The sequence below is a fragment of the Crocodylus siamensis genome, chromosome 1, assembly GCF_052110815.1.
Source record: "Crocodylus siamensis isolate JL-2025a chromosome 1, ASM5211081v1, whole genome shotgun sequence".
NCBI classification, from domain to species: domain Eukaryota; kingdom Metazoa; phylum Chordata; order Crocodylia; family Crocodylidae; genus Crocodylus; species Crocodylus siamensis.
Window position 1 is genome coordinate 150532407 of NC_143395.1, and position 17065 is coordinate 150549471.

Sequence of the window (17065 nt, forward strand, 5' to 3'; positions counted from 1 at the left end):
AGCCCAGCCCCAGGGCTCCTGGCTGACTGCCTGTCCTCCTCCAGGGCTGGGCTGCTCTCTGGCAGCCCCTAGCTACAGGCTAAAAAAGCCTGTAGCCATTTTGTGCCCTGGGGCACACATACCAGAACCCTGAACACGCCTGTTATCTGTACAAGAGCCCAGCAGGCCCTGTGTGCCTTCATGGACAAGCCACAGGCTGCCTCTGCCTGGCCTGTCCCCCTCCACAGCTGGTGCTTGGCCATAGGTGAGTGTTACAAAGGGCTGCAGCTTTATGTGCCCCTTGCCCAGCCCTAAAATCCCCCCAGGGCTGCTTCCTAGCTTTCTCTGGCAGCAAGGGCAACACCTGCTCCCTGCTGTTGCTTGCCCCTAGCTGTTCCCTGTGCTTGCAGGTGCTGTGGTGAGGTGCTTTTGCTATCTGGCTCCCAGTCCCTGGTCATGCCCCTGCGCTGGGCACTGCTCACAGCTGTCCAGGGCTGCCTATGCAGGGACAGCCATGGAGGGACCTAGAGAGCTGGCGCAGGATGACCATGTCATCGTCCTCCTCCCCACTGAGTCCTGGCCCTGCCCATGTGCACACACTCAGAGTCCTGCCCCATCCTCCTCCCCAGTTGCTGCATCCACTGGCAGCTTGGGGGAGGCCTATCTAGCAACTGCCTCATCCTCAGCACAGCCTCAAACTCTGGCACAAGAAGCAGCCAGCTACACCACTGCCAGCCACCAGCAGTGTCAGCTCCTGCCCAAGGGGGAGAGAGGGCCTGGCAGGGTGCTGACCCACCATGCACTGTGGGCTGTGGACATGAGGCGCCATCACCAGTGGGGAGACCCATACTGAGCCACAAGCCTCACCAGCCCCAGACACATGGTAAGTCCCCACCCCTGCCCCTGGCCCTGGCCCCTGTCCCCACTCCCTGTCTGGCGCACCTGCAGACCCCTGGCCCTGGGTTCCCCCCACTCCCCTCAGCACACAGAGAGGTGCAACACCATTCAGAACTTTTTTCAGCAGCCCATATCCCCGCAGATGGGTGGGCACAGGCCTGTCACATGCTGAGGAAAGTGTCAATGCCAACAGCAATGTCCTACTTGGTGCAGGGGGCAGGGATGTGTAGCACTGTGACAAACAGCCCTCCAGGTGGTGGCAGAGGTTTCAGGGAAGCCCATGATTGCCCCAACACACCACTGTAGCTCAAGGTACCAAACCAGGAGAGCAGGTGTGCCTGGGGCACCAGAAGGATCATCAGCAGCAGGACATACTGGCTCAGGCACCCCTCCATCTGCACAAACAGCTCATCATGCACCACCCAAGGAACACGCAGCAGGGGCAAGCTTGGGGCACAGCAGCAGTGTGGGAGGGGGAAGGGTGGCTCTGGAGTGCCTCTCCAAAGAGGTCCCCTGTGGAGTGCAGAGGCACAGCCACAGTTGTCTGGGAGCCCAGCATGCACCGAGCCCAGGGGCCGTGGGATGGGTGGCAGCACATCAGAGCAGTTGACCTGCAGGGAGAGAGGCAGGGAGTGAGGTTTGGAGCCACGGTAACAAATACTGCCAGCAGCCTGGTCAGTTTCACCCTAGGAAGGGGCTGGGGGAGGCAGGCTGCCTGTGGCCAGCACCCAGCGGCTCACTGGCCCCAGGGGAGCAAGGTGGGATAGGGGGCTTATCCAGTGGCTGCCAGGGCCCAGACCTACCTGGCTGGCTTCCTATGGTCCCTGGGAACCTGTGCATGGCCAAACCCTGATCTGAGGCCAGACAGCACATGGCCCCTGATGCAGACCATCTTATCTCTGAAATGTTTCAAACTCTCACAAAAAGCTTCTGTCTCTTGCCTCTGCAGGGCCAACATCTGGATGCAGAAGAGAGCCCACCAGTCTCTGCAGGAAGGCCACCTCAGGATCACTGTCACCCACCGCTGGAGAGGTCTGGGATGCACTGGTTGCACCAGCGGTGCACCAGGGACTGGACCTTGCTGCTTCAGCAGCTGGTGGTGGTGGCAGAGGAATGGGAGGTGCAGGAAGCGCAGGAATAGTCCTGTTGGGTGGAGGACATTGCCTGGGTGGAAGCATGGGACCGGATGCAGCAGAAACACTGGACCCGCCTGAAGGCCCTGCAGCAGGAGCACCTGGAACAGCTTCAGCAGCAGAGGAACACTAACTGCCGGGCCTTGGAAACCCCCCTGGCCTTGGCACCCACATACATATCCCTCACTGCCTGGTTTCTGCCCATGGCCACGCATGGCCCCTGGGTCCCACACACTGCCCTACAGCAGGCCCCCACCTTGCCCTGGGAGGAGGTCCTAAGGCACTTCCATCCTGCCAGACTCCTGGCTCAGGCTTCACCCTGGACCTCCCACCACCCACCTGGACCTGGCCCCACCACTCTCTCCCACACCATGCAGCCAAAGACCCGGACCCACATGAGGTCCCAACATGCTGTTGTCACCATAGCCCCTGGACCTGCAGGGGAACATCCAGGGTCTGGGATGCTAGGCCCTGTGGCTCTACCCCCTAGGCCTGGAAGTGTAGGCCCCCTATAGCCCCCCTCCACTCTGGTCTTGAACAGCGAAAATATTGTAACTAGTTTTTAATAGGTTTGCCTCATGTATATAGTTTATCTCTTGTAAGTGAGTTTTTTATTATTGGTGGGTAGGGAAGGTGGTGGAGGGGCACTGCTTGTTAAGGAGGGGAGGATGGGAATGTGGGTTGTGAGGGCAATCCTTTCTTTTGTTTGTTTCACCTATGTGCTGGGGGTGGGCAGAGGGTAGGATGTGTGTGAGTAGCAGGCAAGTGGGCTGGAGCAGGGAGTGCAGGAGGAGGGGGTTGGGCAGAGCCTCCTGCAGCCTGTGCCCTGCCCTCGCTGATGGTTGCACAGCTCTCCTGGGGTCTGTGCAGGGACCAGCACCATGGCAACAGGGGGCACTGGTTATTGCTGGCAGGATCTGGGCTGGAGCAGTGGGGCACTGGGTGCTGCTGGCAGGGGCAGAGGCAGGGGCAAATCAGTTTGAGATGCCACAAGCAGCACAATGAGAATGAAATAATGTTCCCTGTGCTGCACATTTGCAGCTCAGGCTCAAAATGTGATACCTGGATTTCCAGGTATCAAATAAAAACACTGCAGAGAAAAGCAGTACAGAGCACAGTTTTCCACCATACCCAGAGGTAAGCAGGGGCTAGGGCCTCCAGAGATGCTCTGGCATCGAGCCAGAGCATGTCTATGGTGCCCCCTGCTGCTCTAGCATGCTGCATTTGTGTGCCAGGGCAAGTAGGAGCAGTGAAAGGCTGTGACCTGGGCACTGCCCTGGTAAGTAGGAACGGGGGGCGGGGGGATCTGTGCATGTGTAGGGGTTTTGTGGTGGTGAGGGGGCTGATTGGGCAGCATGGGTCCACTTGAGGCCCAACTCTTCTGCAGGACCCCCGCCCCCCACCCAGCAGCAGCAGCAGCCAGAGCCCCCAGTGGCATGGCATGGCCACAATTGCCTCAGAGCCAGCACCACTTGTGCTGCCTGTTGTGGAACCAGCCTGGTGCCACGCCAGGCCATGTGGCTTCAGGCAGCAGTGGGGCTGCTCAGGGTGTTACCTGGGGGTCAGCGCCACTCATGGGGACTGCATGCCAGGCCAGGCCAGGTCCTGCCTCAATGGAACCAGCCCGGCCTGATGGTGCATGGGGCCTGTGGAGGCAGAACCTAGCCTGGCACGACATGTGGTCCCTGCAAGCAGTGCTGGTCTCCAAGTGGCAGTCTGAATGGCCCCAGGGCTGCCTAAAGCTGCATGGCCCCATGTAGACCTTCACTGAGCCAGATCAGCCTCGCAACAGGTGGCACAAGTGGGACCGGCTCTGAGGTGATTAGGGCTATGCTGCACCACTGGGGGCTCTGGCCTCAGTGGGCTCTGAGTGCCCCATGGCTGCTGTTGCTGCGGGAGTAAGCTGTGGGCCCTGTGGGGGAGCTGAGACCCTGTGGAAGGCGCATGTGTGCCCTGTGGGAGGAAGCTGTGGCCCTGTAACGGGGAATCTGTGGGCCCTGCCAGGGGGGCAGTCCACGTGCTGTTCAGGGGGCTGCACCCTGTGGGGGGCAGGGGACCCACCCATCCTAAGCAGCCTCCCTACACAGCACCCCCATACCTACAGTCCTCCCACAATCCACCCACTACACCCACATCCCCAAGCCACCCACAAACCCCTCACCCACATACCTAGCCACAAACCCCCACACAAGCCCCTTCTCCTCCCAAACCTCACCTCCACAAACCCTATACCCACCCACAAGATCTCCCCCCAAATTGCTTTACACTTGTAAATATATCAATAAAACATTGCCCTCTCTCTATATACCGGTGCTTCATTTTAATAGTGGAAGAACACTATTTGGGGTATTTTCATAAGAGAATTTGAGTTTCTTATCAGAGAATTTGCAATTCATAAACAGGGAACACCAGGATCTCTACTGGTGAGACAAGTGGTGTGACCCATGCAGAAGAGCCTGCCCAGGGCCAGCACTGGGGACCCAGCTGGAGGGCAGATGAGGTGGCTGACCACTTAGCCATTTGGGGCAGAGAGGACATGCAATGACAGTTCAAACTGGGCCACTGCAAGGAGCACTTTTTGTGGGCAATAGCTGCCCAGATGGCAGAATGGAGGCACCCCATCCAGGTCTGGCAGGGGCACAGCCGTGGGGCCGCAGGTACAAGGGAGCGGATGCTGTTGTAAGTGGCATCAGGTCACAATCAGGTAGCAGCCCCCATTGCCAGACTGCTGCAGTGGGTAGAGGGTGGAGGGGCCACTCCAGGTTAGGGCTGCTTCAGCAGTCCAGCTGGCACAAGGAGTAGTGTCCCCAGATACACAGTGGCACAGGCGCTGGCCCCAGCCTCTAGCTTCCCCTGGCTGTAGATCCAGGAGTAGCTAGGTTATTTTGCCCCAAGTGGCACAACTTGCCCCACACCAAAGTGCATGTCCAGGCATGCGTGCTAAGGCACAAATCCCTGGCTCAAATTAGTCCTACTCCTGTTTGAGTTGCTGCAAGCGCACGTGCCTGCATGTGTGGACATGCCTCAAGAGTCTAAATTGCTTGCCATTTTCAAAGCAGAAATTTCAATGAGAAAATTGGACAAATTTCCAAGAAGCAGAATTGGATGAAATAAAAAATATTTTATTTTAAAATATATATTAATGGTGTAATTCATTTCCTAAAACATTGTTAGTATGTAATCAGTTAACATATGTTGATTCTTATTTTGAAAAAAAAGTGAAAATTTGGAAAAAACTCCACAAATTTTCCCACAGGTTTCCAGAGGCCTTGTCTGTGATAAATTTCATATTTAGGTCAGTACTGAGGAATATAGTAGCTTTTACTTGATTTTAAGAATGTCATGTGTGTCACTATTTTTTCTCTTCAATCTACCTGTGACAGGTGCTATTAGTGTGCAACACTGGAGGCCCTAGGCAATTTTCTTGGCAAATTGCTTTCTTTGGAAGTTTCCTAACTTTTCTGTGCATGTCAGGGAAACCAGATGCTTGTTAGACACATAACATCATAAACTCCCTGTCCCACATAAATCACGTTTTTTATGGTTCTTCATTACGCTGTACTAGAAACACCAGTATGTTAAGATCTAATGTGAGACTGTCTCATAGGCCAGTGCATACTGCAATAGTATTTGGCTCATTTTGCTGGTCAGTAAAACAGCTTAGTGAGTTGGATAGTGATTAACTAGTTCTTGCACATTTTAGCATCTTAAATGGAAGCTATCTACTGGAGTGCATCCATCATAAATCTCGCATGTCACCTGAGAGATCTAAATCTATGGATTTTAGAATATCCATGAAAGGTACTTTATGAGCCTGTCATATCACAATCCTGTCATTTTATTACTCATTTCAATCAGCTATCTTGATGTATTGATGGTTTCAGAGGGAAACTGTCTCTAATACTGTTCTATCAATATATGAATTAACCCTTAAGAACCATCAGGCAGATTAATTCTTTAGGAATACCTGTAAACTACATATAGCATCCAAGTGGTCAATTTCTCACAGATTCTCTAAGGTGTTGCTTGTTTGCAGACTTAATGGTCTGAACTTTTCACTTACACCAGTGTAAATCTGCAGTTGCTTAAATAAAGTCAGTGGAGTTAATAAAGATTTACATTAATGCCACTGAAAGTAGTGTTAATCACATGTGTCTATGACAGTGATTCCTAACTAGGGTGCCATGGCACCCTGGAATGCTCTGAGATCCTTTTCATGATGTTGTGTAGTATTTTCGCTGTTTGGTATGCAGACACCTACACCTGATTCACAAAACAAGCCCATGGGCTAGGTACAAATATTTGGGGATGTTAAAGGGAGGTTAGATCATGTTAGAAATGGCAACCTGATCTAAGGTAAATCAGGAGCGGGGAGGATAATGGGGGAATTGTCAGGATGGAGGCAAGCAAGCTCTGGGGGATCAGGAGCCTGTGGGGTGATGAGGGGCACAGGCACAATCCATTGAGGGGTGGGAAATAGGTACAATCTGTGGAGGGATGGGGGAGCAGGCATGATCTGAAGGAGTGATGGGGCAGCAGGGGATAGAGGGGTCAGATGCAATCCATGGGAGCAATGCGAGGAACAAATGTGATCCACAGGGGACTGGAGGGTGATCAAGGGTCCATGGGAAGGATAGGGAGCCAGGAGGGATCCACAGGGGGAGTAGGAGGGGCAGGTGGGATCCATAGGAGTTGCTGTCATCCAGGAGGATTTGGTGGGATATGGGAAGCTCACAGTGTTTGTGGAGGGGCTTGGGGGAGATGAAGGACTATTTTTAGCCTCTCAACTCTGCCCCACCCCCAGTGAATGTATAGCTCCAGCCCTCCTGCCCCTTCCCCCACTGGGACTTACTTGCTCAGCTCCTGGCAGTGGTGAAAGCTAATAAAACCAGTGGCACCCAGAGTGGCCTGAGGGTTGGGATGTGGTGGCTGACTGGTCTACCAGGGAGGGCTGGAGTGAGGGGTGGGAGCTAAAAATAGTCTGGTGTCAGAGGCAAGGATAGGAAAAGTGCAGCCCTGGGGCTCGGGTTGATGACTGGGCTTTCCCAGCCCTGGGGTTACACATGTAACTGTATAGAAGTTCCATGCCGCGGTCTAACCTAGATCAATTAAGTTTGAGTGTACGTTGATCCAGGTCTATCTTATACTGGGTTCAGCCATATTGAGACCAGTCTGTGTGCATGGAACGGATGTGCTCTTAGAATGGATTTCTTATCCAGGTCTAAGTGTAAGATCTGCAATGGGAGTAAGCTAAGTTAGATTGGGTGGCCATTTTGAACCTGATCTAACCTCCCCTAACCCCTGCAAATGTCTGTTCCTAGCCATGGATTTAAAATAAGAATTAATAATGTCAAAAACATTTTGACCTGCTATGGTTTTTCAGTTCTTTGCAACAGAAGAATTGCTCTGCTATTTTTCTTTAGTAAAGAAAAGAGTGAAAATGAAGAGCTCTCATTATCCCAGGGGTACCATGAGGCTAAGAAGAGGTGTCTCAAGTCTAAAAAAGTTGAAAACCACTGATCTCTGGTATGTGCATTTCAGGGCCAGATTCTGCCCCGCTTACAGTGTGTTGGACCTCTCTCAGACAAGTAGCCCTAAGAAGGTTTTTTTTTGCATTGTGTCTGAAAACAGCAGAATGAACTCTGTTCTCATAATGCCAGAATAGTTTCAGAGTAAGGTCCTGTTCATCATGAATAAGGGCAGCAACATTTATACAAACTGGCAACCATATTCATTGTTTTAAAAGACCATCAATTTTGATGACATTGTGCTTGCTGTCCTGCACTGTACTGGGGATAGGTAGGCAAGGTTGTTTGAGTACATGCGATATCTTTTTTTAGACTAAGTAGTTGGAAAAAATAATGAGACTGTGAAGGATGTGTTTGGGCAGTTGACACCCTACTCACAGCAGATATCTGCATTGTCTGGACACTGAGATATTTGTAGTAGGAAAAGAGAAGCAGGTAGATAGCAGGAAGCATGAGTTAGAACTAAGATCAATGTGAAATCTTTCCTTACACTCCCTATAGGATTAATGTCTAGGCTATTACAACTGGGGCAGTTGGATTCCCTTCACTGGAAATTAAGGGGCCACATGCCTTCAGAATCTGGCTTCCAGGGAGGATTTACCTGTAATCCATTCTGCTTCCTTACTGCCCTGTTGTCTGAAAGTAATTGGCTGAGGAATTAAGGGCATGGCCAAAAATACAGTAAAAATAATTCAATAGGATGTAGAGAATCTTGTAAAACTGTTTGTACTGAAATTCTCCCGCTCAGTATCTGAGAGGTACATCCTCTGAGATGTTTCAAGAAAGCCCCACAGCACTTCAGCACCCCTATGCTCAGTTACTGTTAAACATTTAGACTATCATATCCGGACAAAGATATCTTTGCCTTGTAATAAATCCTTACATTCTGAAACACTTTGTACTAACTTCTTTGGAGTCACAGAAATAATCCCTCATAGACTTTTCTGTAGAAATTCAGCAAGTTCAGCAATATTATGGCCTGAAGCACCATCAGCTGAAATAAAAAGAGAATAAAACACACTCACAGACTCAGAGACAAAAACGTTTGCAAATTTACGTGCCGTGCATCAAATACTCGAAAGGTATATCACTAAACTTTGAAATAGCACTTTAGTGTTTGGACTTTCAGTGAAAAGGGATTTCCCAGGCAATCTAAAGAAGTTCTATATTGGAGGATAATAGTTACAAATTAGATCTATTTAAATCCTGCGCTATCATTATCACGATTGCTATTAATAATCATTATAATCAATAATGAAGTTTAATATTTAATAAATAACATTGACAGCATTATTTAATATAATTAATAATTATTTAATATAATGAAACATAATGTATATATCAATATTATCATATAAAATTACATTAATTCATATATAATTAACATGCTGCATATTAACATTTTATAACTGATGTTATAATATGAACTTAATGAATTATATTAAATTGATGTTATTCATTATTATTAGTAATGAACTGACAATAACTCAACTGTATCCAGGTACTTATGCTGTGTCTACATGTGACAAAATAGTGTTATGCTGTCTGGGACTGGAAACAATATAATTACATTCATATTGTATGGACAAGGTATTCATCTGCCTAGGCTACTATCTGCTGTTTCTCAGCAGGACTAATTGCTTGAGCTGAAACACTATGCTAATGTAGCTATACTACTTCCAGTACCTGAGTAAGCTTATTCTCTCACCCACCATGTAAAGTTATTCTTATTCTTTCCTTTGTCCAATGAATATTTAAGAATTTTATACAACAGTTAGGTCAGTCTCCCAGGGGTTGGGAGCTCAAGTCTATAATCCAGTATATCCAGAGGGTTTCTAACATCCCAATAAGCATTCCAATTTGCATCCAGCTGGAGGGTCTGATGGCAGCAAGGTGGGGTTACTTGTGGCAGAGTAGCTCCTATAAATATGACAATGCCGCAACCTCCAGGGTACAGTGAGTAAAGGGCACCTCCAAACCCTAGTCCCCACTGCCTGTGGGTACTCCTTGGTTGGAGGAGGGCTAGGGGACATCACCCTGGCAGAAACTTGTCCTCGCTTCTGTGTTAGCCAGTCAGCAGGAGTTCTTGTCTGTTGCTCTCTGGCAGAAGCTACAACTATGGAGGCACTGAACACCTGGACTCGGTCTAGCCTTTGGATTCTGCCTCAGTGGTCTAAAGTGTGGGGGAACTTGAACAGCCTCCATACCTCTATACTCTTGCCTAGGCATACGCATCAAAGGTCTTGGAATAATGGTCACAGGACTCTGTACAAGCAGATTCATCAGGCACCTGATGATCTCTTACATGTACACCATGATCCAGAGGAGGGATGGTTCCCTACTAAATGTGTATTACAAAAAAAAGGGTTCTGAACTGGCTGTGATTGAAGACTAGGTTTAGAATCAAGATCTCCTGCATACCTGCAGGATAGCGCTTATGGCTGTGAATTGTAATTCGAGAAAAGCAATTTTCTGGTTACGAACCTAATTTTCTTGGGGGCAGAGGAAGTGTGGGGCGGAGAGGGGAAGGGAGGCTTAGCTCCCACTGCTTTCCTTTCCAGGCAGAAGCGACACATAGGGGGTGCAGGGGAGTGCATGTGCACCCCCTGAGATTGCTGGTGCACCCCCTGACCAGCCATGCTGCCTGTTTAGCTGGCAGGCAGGGGGGCAGGTAGGAGCACCAGTGGCCCCCCCTTGCACTTGCTGACCAGGAAGCAGGGCCATGCCACTCCCAGAAGTGCCCGTGGGAGTCCTGGAAGTGGCGCATCTGCTTTTACGGTGAATGAGATCGGCCGCCAGGGGGACCAAGGCACCAGACACCCATGTTTCCAGGTACCTTTTGTGGCTTACCAGTATGCATGCTGGCATGAACACCATGTGCCCCTGGAGGCTGGGGGGGCACGGCAAGCTCTGCAGCACTGTGCTCCACGGCGAGCTCTGAGGCGAGATGCGGCCAGCAGCGTCGGCAGTGGTCAGTGGCGATTGCAGATTGCCCACAGACATCTCTGGTGGTGGTAGTGGCAAGGAGGGGGTAGGGTGGCAAGCGGTGACCACCCGCAGGCACTGCTAGCAGTGTCAGTGGCACCTTTTCTTAGGGGCTGGACTGCCACGCTCAGGGGGTACAAGTGCATCCCCTACACATCGCCAATGCACTCTGGCTTTGATGAATCCCATTCTCAGGTTCCTGAGTATTGCTATGCATTTTATGGGAATCTGGGGTACGAATGCAGGGAACTTAAAAGTTAGGCATTGCAAGGCTGAGTCATTGTTACCTTTATGGATTTATGCCATAGTTACTAAACCATCAGGAAATACCACCATTAATGCCCACATCATTTTCAACTCTTACATGTTTCCTCCCAAACATTCTAAGATCCAAATGTACTCAGATCCCCCTGCCCCTCATTGGTGTTTTTACTTTTCCTCTCCTTTTTATCAAATTGCCTCATTACTGCATCTCTTACTCCACTCATTTCCCAGGTCTTTTTGTAAACTTACCAAACAAGCATTATAGTCTTGGTGTCACTAGTAAATGGATCACCATTGAAGCACTTAAGGAGAAAGATGAAACAAGATAACTGCATTGGAAGCACCAGAAGGAGACTTGTGCTCCCTCAAAAGAATACAATTTGGGAATTATGAAACACACCAGTAGGATTTGCCAAAGTTCTTGGTTACAGTGAATATGACCACAGGAAGAACTGAGGAATGAAAAGTACATTCTCTCACAGGGAAAAATCTAAAGACCAGAAAAAACCAAAGCACTAATGGCAAACCAGGGAGAACAGTATACACAGAGATGTGGCTTTATCTCTCTGTTGCATACAAGGACTGGTAAATTATCTATATCATATAGCTTAGATGGAAATTGTTCCTGAAATTGTAACATCTCTGATTCCAAAAAAGGCTTTGTAGCCAGTTTCCTTGAGGTGCTTTTGGTTCTAACAGTGTATAATAAAAGACAGAGGGACCTTGAAGTTGTTAGGAAAAGCTGAGGTTCAAAAAGAATTTCAAGGCCAAAATATACTCTGTACTGCATTGTAAGCAAGAAGAGAAGCGCAATACCTGCTTAGAGTATTTAACTGTCAAGTGGTCTCAGGTAAATAAGTACCTAGTGTCCTGGAACAGTGTATGTGAAAAATATTGTCAAATTGCCTCTGGACTGTGTAACAGATCTGTGGATTGAATTCTGTGTAGCTCCAGATGCCAAAACAACATTTGCAAAGCCAAACTTGTACAACTGGCCCTAGAAAAAAATTGATCAAAAAACAAGAACTGGTTAACCAGCGTGTTCTATCACCAGTGGCATTGTTTGGAAATGACATTGCCCATTTTATGTGTTCTGAAACAGATTGGCACTGTATTTGTTACTCTGGTACAAGGGATAACCCCTCATTACCTGGGACCAATATTCACTTGTAAAATTCCAAATTTTTTTGCACAGCAGGAGATCATTTATAACCTTAAGTTTGTCTCAAGCTGATCAGAGTGGTAAAATAAGAAATAATCTTAAATATACCTGGCTGTTAATACTCAGAAGGGTTTGTGCTGCTATGATTCTGACAGGTGGTCAGCTGTAATAGATTTGATATTACTGGTGCAAGTTGATTGATTAGTTAACTGCATGGAATAATCATTTCAGGTGCAAATGAAGTATCTCTTTGCACTGAGCTTTGGAATAGCTATAGCACTATGGTACTCTTGGGTGCCTATGCATGTGCTTGAGGTTGGGGAGAGGCATGTTTTAATTACAGAAGTTCCTGGAGAGTTGCTCTAATGAAAACTCTGCAGGCTCATGTGTAGTAAGCCCCCACGCATTTAAAAATGTCTGTGGGACACTTTCAAGCTAATTTGGAGAGCTTTAGTTAAAGTGCTCCAGTAGCCATTTCTAAACCTGCAGGGGCTCATACATATGACACTGCAGTGACATTAGAGTGTTCTAATAAGAACACATTGGAACATGTGTATAGGCTATGTTTCTAAGCTCTTATATTGTTTCTAAGCTTCTATATCCCCCCAGAAAGGCTTTTAGAAGTCTGTAGCACAAGTGGTAAGACTCATGCAATTCCTTGTTCTAGGTATGTGCAAGTTTTCTGTTATGAAAATGTTTCTATGCTGGGAGAATTACCACAGACAGCTCTTGGTATCCTGAAGTCATAAGCTAAATGGGTAAGAGTGAATACAACCCATGTTTTCTCTGGTATCTAGCAAATTCAAGTAATGCAGGTTTTAGTGATTCCATATGGCAAACTTCAAATCTAGGTATAGTATCTAGCTTCCAGTGAAATAAATAGCAAACATTGCTATTCATTTCCTTGGGAACAGTGTCAGCATGACTGATGGTAAAGTTTATTGCTTTGCTGAGGCACTGGTTTGATTCTAAAGTTGAAATCTAAGGATGCCTGTACATGAGCTCAGAGCCTCCTCTGATGCGCTCAATTAATTGTGTCTGCATGAGCGTGGCAATTACCACGTTCTTGCCAGACTCCACATCTCACATATTAGTGTCTCCACACTTCAAAATGGTGGTGGGGGCACTTTAACTAAAGCTTGTTGGATAAGCTTTAGTTCAAGTGCCCTTGCTGCCATTTTCAAGCATGCAAAAGCTGATACACGAGCCACTGTGGCACTTTAATTAGAGAGGCTCTTGGAAGTGACCAGGAATAACAGTCACAAGCTGGCAGAGGGCAGGTTTAGGCTAGACATCAGGAAGCGCTACTTCATGGTCAGGGCGGCTAGGATCTGGAACCAACTTTCAAGAGAAGTGATGCAGGCTCCTACCCTGGGGGTCTTTAAGAGGAGGTTAGATGAACACCTTGCTGGGGTCGTTTGACCCCAGTACTCTTTCCTGCCATAGCAAGGGGTTGGACTAGATGATCTATTCAGGTCCTTTCTGACCCTAGAAACTATGAACCTATGAAACTATAAGTGGTTTAATTAAAGCGCCGCCTCACCCCCTGCATCCAAGCATGTGTAAAGGTGCCTAAAGCAATTAGATTTGCCAATCAAATACCTGTAGTTCACATAGTCAAGCTTATGTATTTCTGAACAAATCTAACCTTAGTCTGTAAGGTGCCATCTACCAGACCTATAGTCAACATTGGAATGACATTCAATGGCATTCATTTAACGTAGACAAATGCAGGGTGCTGCATCTTGGGAGAAGGAATCCACAGCATACATACAGGCTGGGGAGTTCCCTTCTTGAAAGCACAGAGGCAAAATGGGATCTTAGAATCATTATTGACTCCAAGATGAACATGAGCCACCAATGCTAGACTGCAGCCAGCAAGGCCAGCCATACCTTGTCGTGCATCCAAAGATGCATCTCAAGCCAGTCCAGAGAGGTGATCCTCCCCCTCTATGCGACATTGGTCAGGTTGCAACTGGAGTACTGTGTCCAGTACTGGGCGCCTCACTTTAAAAAGGATGTGGCCAGCCTGGAGAGGGTTCAGAGGAGGGCCACCCGCTTGGTGGCAGGGCAGCAGGACAAGCCCTGTGAGGAGAGACTGAGGGACCTGAACCTGTTCAGCCTCGGCAAGAGGAGGCTGAGGGGGGAACTGGTGGCTGCCTACAAACTCATCAGGGGAGATCATTAACAAATAGGAAGAGCCCTATTCTCCCCAACACTACCTGAGGTGATGAGGAACAATGGTAATAAACTGATGGAGAACAGGTTTAGCTTAGAGATCAGAAGGCAATATTTTACAGTTAGGGTAGCCAGAATCTGGAACCAACTTCCCAGGGAAGTGGTCCTCACCCCTACCTTGGGCAAATTCATGAGGAAGTTGAATGATCACCTGTCTGGGGTCTTGTGAACCCAGCATTCATTCCTGCCTGTGGCAGGGGGTAAGGCTAGATGATCTGTTCAGGTCCCTCCTGACTCGAGCTACTATGAAACTACTATGAAGGATAACTCTTTTCTGAATCCAGGGACCCTTGACTTACTAATTTTAACACTAGGATATTTTCAGGTCAGCTTTTATCTTGGACAGTATTTTTCAGAGTATGAACCTTATATCCTGAATCATCAGTTTATTAATTATTCTTAATCATGTAAATGTAAAAACACCAGTTCATTGATCAAATTTATCTACAGCAAATATTCTAGTAGTTAGGAACTGAACACACAAATGCAGACTTGTAAGTAATGTTCATAAATAATATTGAGATCAAGTAGTTATATTAGAGTGCTACAGATTACCAGAATTTCTTATTTAATTCACTTATAATCATCAGTTAGCTATTCCTTAGTTCATCAAATCTATTTATTTATATTTCCAGTAATTCTCCAAGAGGTAAGAATGCAATTGTCTTAAGAAGTATGGTCCCTGCTATTTAATCTATTGGATGTCAAAAGGACCAGTATAACTTATCAAAAGAATTTGCTTAAAGCTGTATTTTGAGGTTTTCTTAGCTATTATTTTTATTCAGGCTTACAAAGAGAAACATGCATTTAGCAGGAATTAAAAAGAAATTCTGTATTTATTATAAAATCAAGTGTGGTTATTTGAGGTCAGACTTTAAAAAAGTGTGAACTCAACAAACTAACTTGTAGCTACCTATATTAAAGAGCATAAAGAGCAATAACATCTCTGAAATGAAAGCTCAATTCTCCTTCTCCTTACTCCTGATACTAGAGGAAGAGGGAAGCATTTTCCACAAGCTGGTCCAAGTGTTAATTGGCATTTCTGACTGGTGTTTCTTTCATGGGTTCAGCAACACTAACATCCCACATAATGACCTCAATGTTATACCATATTTTCTTGCAGACAACACACCCCAAAGTATAATACAAACCTTGTTTTTCAAAAGTAGTCAAAAAATCTTTTAAGAGTTGTGGAGGCATACAGCAGGGACAAAGCCTTATCTTCAGTGGACTCACCCTCCTTTTCTTACTTAGGCTGGGAAACTAGAAGAGAAAGACCAGAAGCAGCAAGCAGACAGCAATATTGCCCTGAGAAAGATTAACTTGATTAGTGGAACATCAAGACCATTAAAAAGAAGAGCAAGTCATTAACACCTCTGGAGTAGAGAACAATGAGCCATTAAGTCAATTGATTCCATTGGTTCCTCAATAGTTATACTAAAGCTACTGCACTGTGGAGCAGGAATCAAAGCAGGATGCTTCTATACCCAGTTTGGGAGGATTGAGATGGACCAAGGTGTGTGTTGTATGCACAAACATAGGGTATATCTTAATTCCAAGACACACAGAAGACTCCACACTTTGATTTCTATTGACTGTTTGCAAATTGTTTCCAACTTCCATCATTCCTATGATCACCTCTTACCAAAACTGGCCAGCTGCAGCCTCAGCTTCACCACGATCCGCTGGCTGGGGAATTGGCTCTGTGGTCAGACCCAGAGGGTGGTGGTTGATGGAAGTCAATCGTTGTGGTGCACTGTAACCAATCAGACTCCTCCTTGGCCCTATACTATTTAACGTCTTCATGAATGATGTGGACATTGGTGTCAGAAGCAGACTGGCCAAGTTTGCCGATGACACCAAACTTTGGGGTAAAATGTCCACACCTGAGGACAGATGGGTGATCCAGGCTGACCTTGACAGGCTCAGGAAATGGGCAGATGAGAACCTAATGGTGTCTAACACTGAAAAATGCAAGGTTCTCCACCTTGGGAAGATAAACCCGCAACATGTTTATAGGTTCAGCAGTGCTACATTGGCTAACACTATGGATGTAAGTGACTTGGGGGTCATGATTGACCACAAGATGAACATTAGCCATCAATGTGATGCTGCAGCTAGTAAAGTGAACAAAACACTGGTTTGCATCCATAGATGCTTCTTAAGCAAATCTCAGGATGTCATTCTCCTCTTGTACTTGGCCTTCGTGAGGCCGCAGCTGGAGTACTGCGTCCAGTTTTGGGCTCCACAATTCAAAAAGGATGTGGAGAAGCTTAAGAGAGTCCACAGAAGAGCCACGTGCATGATCAGAGGTCAGGAAAACAGACCATATGATGACAGGCTGAGAGCCATGGGACTCTTCAGCCTGGAAAAGTGCAGGCTCAGGGAGGGGTGATCTGGTGGCTGCCTATAAGTTTATCAGGGTGCTCACCAGGATCTGGGGGAACATCTGTTCACCAGAGTGCCCCAAGGGATGACAAGGTCAAATGGTCACAAACTCCTCCATGACCATTTCAGGCTGGACATAAGGAAGAACTTCATTACTGTCCGAGCCCCCGAAGTCTGGAATAGACTGCCACCAGCGGTGGTTCAAACACCTACTTTGAACACCTTCAAGAGACATTTGGTTGTTTATCTTGCTGGGATCCTATGACCCCTGCTGATTTCCTGCCCCTGGGGCAGGGGACTGGGCTTGAAGAGCTTCTGAGGTCCCTTCTAGCCCTAATGTCTATGAAATCGATGAAATTTATTCTTAAATTTCCCTGCTACCATATTTACCCAAACCCAGGACAACTTCAAATTTAAGATGATTCCCCCAATATTTAGATTCTATATATTAGGGCCGTGAGAAGTTTTGGGTGCTGATTTGATTTGGAGGA